This window comes from Chrysemys picta, chromosome 1 (genome assembly GCF_011386835.1).
Source record: "Chrysemys picta bellii isolate R12L10 chromosome 1, ASM1138683v2, whole genome shotgun sequence".
NCBI lineage: Eukaryota > Metazoa > Chordata > Testudines > Emydidae > Chrysemys > Chrysemys picta.
This window is the reverse complement of record NC_088791.1, coordinates 282,852,459-282,861,687: the sequence shown is the minus strand read 5'-3', so window position 1 is coordinate 282,861,687 and position 9,229 is coordinate 282,852,459.

Sequence of the window (9,229 nt, the reverse complement as noted above, 5' to 3'; positions counted from 1 at the left end):
ACAATTGGAATAAGAAACTTAGATTGGACAGGGGCGCCGGAACAGAGGGGACCAGAGGGCAAGGGCCCTATCACTTTTTACTGGTTGTAAAGGCAAGCGATGGGGGGATAAGGGGCAGAGAGGAATGAACAGGGGGCAGTGTAAGGATGGGGACTTGGGGAGAAGGGGTGATTCGAGGGCAGGGCCTCAGGAGGAATGGGAGGCGTGAAGTTGGGGGCACAGGGAAAAGGGGCAGTGCGTGGGTGGGGCCTCAGGGGGAAGGTACGGTGCAGTGTGCAGGGCCTCAGGGGAAGGGGCGGCTCAGGGGTGGGGCCATGGTTCAACTGCTGGTGGCCCCCCCCTCTTTTAGGCAGCTTCCGTCACTCCTGCCTTGGACCACTATTAAGGCTTATTAAAGACAAACGCCACCATTCTTGCTCTATAACTCACTCTTTTTACTGTTTAGTTTCTCCATGACAAACCTTCAGCTATTTTTATTTTTCTTGAAGTTTGAAGTTAAACAATATTGTGTCCATGGTTTGGACCTCGTCTGAATTAACTAAAATACTTTTTACTGTAAGCTCTGTGGCATAAAACCATAGAGAGTAAAAGAGCTATTGATGAAATTGAAGAAGAGCAGTCCAGAGCTGCCGATGTGCAGGGGCTCCACCGGGGAGGGAGCTCTCTGCAGGCATCTGTTGGAGAGCAAGCGGAATTGACTGAATGGCCCAGGCCTCATTTGCATTTTAGTTATATGACAGGTTGGAGCATTTTACTTAAAATTTGAGTATTTGGGGCGGAGAAGCCTATGTTTGCTGTATTTGAGTATGATTTTCTATGAATGGCTCAGGCAGGCCACTGGAAGTGAGAGAGAAAGGAAAGAAACAGTGCCTAGCACAATGGGGTGCTGGTCCATGAATAGGAGTCTTAGGCACAATGATAATAAGAATAGTAGTAATAAATAATATTTATAGTTATAAAATAGTAGAGTTGTTTTATATACGTTTTCAAGAAGATAGTTGTGCCTGCTCAGTATTATACTTGTCACTTCCTGTTTTCCAATATATGGGTATTAGAAGTGGACAAATATTAAAGAAGAAAATCTGCACAGGTTCAGTGTGCAATGTTCAGATGATCATTGAAGCTCTGTAATAACTTTAGTCCAAGAATCTGGTAGGGATCTCTAGCTACTGCACTAAACTTTATAATGCCTTGCCTGTCCATGGGCTTAATGAGGAGCAGGCTGTGGCCTTTTCCACTGTCTATGACACCAAGATTCAGGCTTTTTCTTTCCTCCTTAGAACACCTGGGTGGAGTTACATTACCTGAAGACCACCTCAAAGAAAGAGGAAAAGATTGTGGCCAGTCAATGAAACAAAAAGCCCCCAGGGAGGGAGCCACCCAGAAAGCCCCTGGATGCCTATGAGCACACCAGGCCTTCCCTTGTTAAGACTGACAATAATAAATGGAGTCTAGGGTCCAGGTGTCTGGTGAAGGTGATTTTTTTTTTCTAGTGAGTTAACTTCTTCTCACCTTTCTCTCAGATACATAAAATATCACAAACTTGAAACCCAGGCTCGTTCAGGCTAGTTTAAAGTCTGCTGTGAATGTTTTACACAGCTCTAAACATAAGCTAAGTATTTCAAGGCCAGTAATCATCAACACTCTTTGTGATTATAGCTCTATAACACATTCTCAAAAAACAGAATGTGTGTATATTTTTAAGCATCCTTCTATAGAGTGCAAACACTGTCAGTTAAACAACAAACTGTGATAGTACCGCATTACCTTGGCCTCTCAGTTGATACCCAGAAGTGATACTCTGGCACTACTCCAGGTAAAAAGCTGCATCTTTCTCCAGCCCCTATTTCCACATAAAGAAGCTTGAGAACTACTCTAACTTACACTGGCTTCAGTATTGCCATAGATACTACTGCACAGACCAGGAATCAGATGGAGCACTGTTCACGTCAATCTTTCCCAAGTGCTGGATTAACCCATCAGTGGACCATAGGCAAAATACATTTATGGGCCCTGTCATAACTATAAAGGGAAGGGTAACAGCTGTCCTGTGTACAGTACTATAAAATCCCTCCTGGCCAGAGACTCCAAAATCCTATTCCCTGTAAAGGGTTAAGAAGCTCAGGTAACCTGGCTGACACCTGACCCAAAGGACCAATAAGGGGACAAGATACTTTCAAATCTTGGGGCGGGAAAGGCTTTTGTTTTGTGCTCTTTGTTTGGGAGTTCGTTCGCTCTTGGGACTGAGAGGGACCAGACATCAATCCAGGTTCTCCCCATCTTTCTAAACAAGTCTCTCATATTTCAAACTTGCAAGTAAAAAGCCAGGCAAGGCGTCTTAGTTTTACTTTGTTTTCTCAACTTGTAAATGTACCTTTTACTAGAGTGTTTATCTCTGTCTGCTGTACTTTGAACCTGAGACTAGGGGGGGGGGGGGTCCTCTGAGCTCTTTAAGTTTGATTACCCTGTAAAGTTATTTTCCATACTGATTTTACAGAGATGATTTTTTACCTTTTTCTTTAATTAATTAAAAACCTTCTTTTTAAGAACCTGATTGATTTTTCCTTGTTTTAGATCCAAGGGGATTGGATCTGTAGTCACCAGGAGTTGGTGCGAGGAAGGAGGGGGGATGGTTAATTTCTCTTGTTTTAAGATTCAAGGAGTTTGGATCTGTATTCACCAGGGAATTGGTGAAAGGTTTCTCAAGGCTACCCAGGGAAGGGAATTAGCTTTTGAGAATGGTGGCAGCAGACCAGAGCTAAGCTGGTAGTTAAGCTTAGAAGTTTTCATGCAGGCCCCCACATTTGTACCCTAAAGTTCAAAGTGGGGATACAGCCTTGACAGGCCCTTACCTTTTCATGAATAAGAACAAACAGGTTTGCCCATTGACTCCCAGGGGAACAGTTTCTCGCACTTAATGATTCTGAGTCCAACAGACACATGCAATGCAAAAATTACATCTCTTTTATAACTTGTTATTCTGCTGAGCTGGCATGAAATTTAAACAGCACCAAATGATACCATCACTTTTAGAAAAGCAAAACAGACTTGAAAAAACATATGTCTAGATAGCAAACTACTAACAGGATATTTGAAAACAGAAGGTTTCTCTCCAATGAAAAATGCTAACCCCACAAAACTCTTTATCTGAGTCCAGTGTTGAATTTGAAAGAATTTAAGCTCCCCTTATATTGAGAGAGAGGACTTTCAAGGGTGAGTACTCATGCAGTCAAGAACAGCAAAATTAGTGGCACATCCACCAGAAAAACAGGACAAGTGTATGGAACTAACCCCTGCTGCTTTTTAATGTCTTATTATAATATTATTGCTGTTACTGTGACCCTATTAATGAGGGACATGAGGCTACTCTCACATTTGCTTAACCACCAGCTAATTTGGTAACTTGCAGTTTCTTGCTGATAGTTATTCACAGGATTTTTTATATATATTATTAAATCTGAATAAAATCCAGACAAACACTCCACTAATAAGGCCTCATTCTCCACTGCCTTACACATTCAGAAGTCAAATATACCTAGGTCAATGTGAGTGCAAAGGGCATTTTAAATGCTTCCATTTTAATTTGGTACCATTTTACACCCACTTTGCACTGTTGGGAACAAGTACACTAGGTGAAACAAAGGAAACAATCCCACCCATAGACTTTTCTGCTGTAGTATAAGATCTGAATTAAGTGCAGCTGTAAAATTGAAAGGCAAATTTGGAGTTCCCATTTTGATAAGTGGAGTTGTATAGAATTATGTTATATGGGCATATTCATTTGTGCATATGCACTTGGACTTTTTATGTAAAACCTCTTTCTATACATCTAAAGTAAATTAATAAATAAGTGATAGACCAGTGCTTTTAACCTTTCCAGACTACTGAACCCTTTCAGCATTCTGATTTGTCTTGTGTTCCCCAAGTTTAATCTCACTTAAAAACTACTTACTTACAAAATCAGATTTAAAAATACAAGTGTCATAGCATAGTATTACTGAAAAATTGCTCACTTTCTCATTTTTACCATATACTTATAAAATAAATCAATTGGAATATAAATATTGTACTTGCATTTCAGTGTATAGTATATGGAGCAGTATAAACAAGTCATTGTCTGTATGAAATTTTAGTTTGGACGGATTTTGATAGTGCTTTTTATTTAGCCTATTGTAAAATTAGGAAAATATCTAGATGAGCTGATGTATCCCCTGGAAGACTTCGACATACCCCTGATTGAGAACCACTGTGATAGATGATCCTCAAAAAAAGCCTGAATCTCTACCAATTTGATAACATTTTGCTTCCACTACATGTAAACAACTACACAAGAGACAAGGCATAAGAAGGCCATACCGGGTCAGACCAAAGGTCCATCTTGCCCAGTATCCTATCTTCCGACAGTGGCCAATGCCAGGTGCCCCAGAGGGAATGAACAGAACAGGTAATCATCAAGTGATCCATGCCCTGTTGCCTATTCCCAGCTTCTGGCAAACAAAGGCTAGGGGCACCATGGCTACTAGCCATTGATGGACCTATCCTCCATGAATTTATCTAGGTTTTTTTTAACACTGTTATAGTCTCACAACATCCTCTGGCAGAGTTCCACAGGTTGGCCGTACACTGTGTGAATAAATACTTCCTTTTGTTTGTTTTAAACCTGCTGCCTATTAATTTAATTTGGTAACCCCTAGTTCTTGTGTTATGAGGAGAAGTAAATAACACTTCATTATTTACTTTGTCCATATCAGTCATGATTGTATAGACCTCAGTCATATCCCCCCCACCTTAGTCATCTTTTTTCCAAGCTACAAAGTCCCAGTCTTTTTAATCTCTCCTCATAGGGAAGCTGTTCCATACCCCTATTCATTTTTTTTTTTGCCCTTTTCTGAACCTTTTCCGATTCCACTATATCTTTTTTGAGATGATGTGACCACATCTGCACTCAGTATTCAAGATGAGGGTGTACCATGGATTTATATAGAGGCAATATGATATTTTCTGTCTTATTGTCTATCCCTTTCTTAATGATTCTGTTCATCTTTTGGACTGCTGCTGCACGTTGAGTGGATGTTTTCTGGAAACTATCCACAATGACTCCAAGATCTTTCTTGAGTGGTAACAGCTAATTTAGACCCCATCATTTTATATGTATAGTTGGGATTATGTTTTCCAATGTGCATTACTTTGCATTTATCAACACTGAATTTTGTCTGCCATTATGTTGCCCAGTCACCCAGTTTTGAGAGATCCTTTTGTACCTCTTCACAGTCTGCCTGGGACTTGACTATCTTGAGTAGTTTTGTATCATCTGCCAATTTTGCCACCTCACTGTTTACCCCTTTTTCCAGATCATTTATCAATATGTTGAATAGGACTGGGCCCAGTACGGTACAGACTCCTGGGGGACACCACTATTTACCTCTCTCCATTCTGAAAACTGACTATTTATTCCTACCCTTTGTTTCTCATCTTTTAACCAATCCATAAGTGGACCTTCCCTCTTATCCCATCACAGCTTACTTTTCTTAAGAGCCTTTGGTGAGGGACTTTGTCAAAGGCTATCTGAAAATCTAAGTACACTATATCCACCTGATTCTCCTTGTCCACATGCTTGTCTACTCCCACAAAGAATTCTAGTAGATTGGTGATGCATGGTTTTCCTTTACAAAAACCATGTTGACTCTTCCCCAACAAATTTATGTTCATCTATGTGTCTGACAATTTTGTTCTTTACTATAGTTTCAACCAGTTTGCCCGCTACTGAAGTCAGGCTTACCAGCCTGTAATTGCCAGGATCACTTCTGGAGCCCTTTTTAAAAATTGGTGTCACATTAACTATCCTCCAGTCATTTGGTATAGAAGCTGATTTAAATGATAGGGTACAGACTACAGTTAGAAGTTCTTCAATTTCACATTTGAATTCCTTCAAAACTCTTGGATGAATATTATTTGATCCTGGTGACTTATTACTGTTTAGTGTATCAATTTGTTCCAAAATCTCTTCTAATGGGACTTAGGTTTGTCACCTAAAAAGAATGGCTCAGGTTTGGGAATCTCCACACATCCTCAGCCGTGAAGACCAAAGCAAAGAATTTGTTTAATTTCTCTGCAATAGCCTTATCGTCCTAGAGTAGGAAGGTCATTGCGGAGAAACTTAATGAATTATTTGCATTGGCCTAACGGCTGAGTATGTGAGGGAGATTCCTCCTAGTGAATAAATGTGTCATTACATCTCAGGAATGGATGAATACCCAATTTTTTGCATGTTTATCTGAACTGAAAATTTGGACCAGATATCTCATGATGGCTGGGTCTCTCATAAGCTTTTTAACAATAACCGTTCTGGCCAGAAACATAGAATTAACAAGAAAAAAGGAAAAGAATGATTTTAAAAAATCACTTTTTAGAACTTTAAGAAGATCCAGGGAGAACTTCAATTCAAATTAATGGATCAAGTTTCAAGGGCATGTGGAAGGGGTGACTAAGGAATTTTTTCTAGTGAAGGGTGGGGGGTTATTTGAGTAAATCATCTCTTCTTGTTAGAGAGCACATTAAACATTAGGAGCCAGATACTGAAGTCCGGTTGAGGAACAGTTAGTGCATGGGAAGAGGTGTGTGCAACAGAGACTTTAAACCCTGTCACACTTTCCCAGTCCATGTGTTGCTCTACATTGGTCTGGTACCTACGTGCAGACTACTCTGACTTGCATCATCTGTCAATGTGGCTAAGGGGCTGTTCTGCTGGCCAGAGATTGCCAGACCACAGGAATGCCTCAACCACATCCCCTTTCTTTTAGCCACATCCACTGCACCATTTATAGGGAATGGGTGCATTAGGAACCACTATGGTGGTTGTAAATTACCTGTGGATCCCCCCCCGATCTGGGGCGGAGAAGGATCCTTGTAGTGCCAGTTGTTAAGCCAGCTTTGAGGCAGCTTTATAGGCACTGGGTGGTGCAAAGCTGCCCTAACATCCTGAGGAGTTATGTCTGCTATTCTACTGCAGACCAGATACAATAGTAAGATACCAATCCTGCAACCTTCTTATAGAAATATTAACATTTCCATTAGCACCTTTCATCTAGGCTCTCAAAGCACTTTATAATTTTTGGGCCAGATCCTCAGATGATGTAAATTGGTGTAGCTGCTCTTCAGAGGATTCAGCAGCCCAATGGCTGCAGTAGGCTCTGTTCAGTCTCTTTGGCAGTGCGGGAAATCTGTACAGTACTGGATTTTCCAGACCCATTCCCACCTATGGCTTATCCATGCCCTTACTCCCCATTCATGGGGGCCCTATATACTTAAGTGCAGCAGCCCGCCCCCCCATGAACCTATGTATTGCACAAGGCATATGAACCTGTAGCAGAGTCCCATAGAATCCTGCCACAAACAACATTAACCCTTTGAGGGAGAAGGGGAGAAGTAGCCAATGACAAAAGATCTCCTATATGACTTTACTCACAGCCGGAGTTTGTCCCTAGAAAGCAGTACGGAAACTAGGCCTGGAATCTGTAGGGTTTGGTCTCCTTTCCTTGTGGATCCTTAGGTTCTACCGGGTTAGTAAACTTCATCCCTTACACTTGAAACTAGTATGGGAAACTCAGAGTATTTTTGGAATAGCTTTTTTCCCCCTCCCTACACTTTTTTCCATGAGGGGGAACATTGAGGCCTAAATTACTTTTCACCTAGTCCACAAAAATTCTAAATTCAGAGATTAAAAGAGAGCTGAGAAAGTTGCCGGAAAGAGTTTTGTATTAATTATCAGAAAAGCAGATGGTTGCAAAAAGCTTCCTCAATTCCAGTGCACTTCAGCTTTAATCCTTTCATGTCATCAACTCTTGGCACACTAAACGAATGATTTAAAGGAGAATGAAACTACAGAACTAGGAGATGGGACAAGTGAAAAGAAGTGTGATACAACTGCAAAAGGAGGTGAGAATTTTTTTTAAGTGCACCCTAGCAAGAAAGACAAGATATTTGTAGTAACAGGATCAATCAATAAGTAACAAGTATTGAGGGGAAGGTGAGAAATGCTGGTGGGTATTGAGAAAAATGATAGAAAAAAAGGGCTGATAATTGAATAAAGAAGGAAACTGTACAGTGTTACAAGTGAAACCAGAATAAGAAAGTCAGGGGAGGGAATGGTAAAAGGAGAACTAAGAAATATTTGTTTAAAGGAATGAAATTCATGGAGAATAATACATCTTTGAAATAAGAAATTAACAAAAGTTGTATGAGGAATCTGAAAAATGAGTAAAGACAAAAACGCAGAGAAAAAGATAGAATTGTTATAAAAGGTTAATAAATGTGAACATTAAACCATTAACTTTCAATAACTGGTGTGTTACACTGCATCTGTGTATTCTGCATAAGATATTTGTTACTTAACATAAAACAGCATTTGATTAGGATCATGCATACTTTTCTAACTAAGCACTGATGGCCTGATCCAGAGCCCCAATTGCACAATTGCAAAAACACAATCTATGGGGCAGATTCTCAGCTGCTGTCGTAACTGCATTGATTTCAGAGCTATGAAAATTTATACCAGCCAAGAACCGACCCCATAGCTTTATAAAATCTGTGTGTATTTATTCAATATAACTACCATAGTCACTTTTTTAAAATGTATCATCATAATTATGCATAACTTCAAGCACTACTGGGCTACTGCTTCTCTGAAAAACTAACATCAAGGGACTGATCCTGCATAGGGATGTGCTGGAGTACTCATTGCATGGCCCTTATAGAAATCTATTTGCATGCTACTTGTAGGCAAGCAAGGTATCCAGTGCAGCCAGGGCTCTCCCTAGGGATGTGCGGGGCCCGGGGCAGAAATAACGTCCCTTCCGGGACCAACTGTGCCGGGGACAGGTAGGGGAGGCTGGGGGAAGCTGTGCCTCCCCAAACAGCCAGGCGTGGCTCCACCCCCACGCCACCCCCACAGGGCTCTGCTTCGGCGGTGCTGCTGGGCTCCAGGGGTCTGGAGCCACACTGCCCGCCTTCCTGGGGCTGGGGAAGCTGTGGCACCACCTTGCACTCTCCCTCCCCGCAGCAGGTGCTGCTCTCCTTAGGGTGGAAGGGGTGGGGCCGGGGTTAGCCTCACCCCATCAGTGGTTCACCCGCCGCCTATGTGGTGCTTGTTCCTGGAGCACCCCAAAGTGTGTGGCTAGGAGTGGTTGCCCTGGTTCGCTGTCCCCTAGGGATGGCTCTGTCTGCAGCAGTG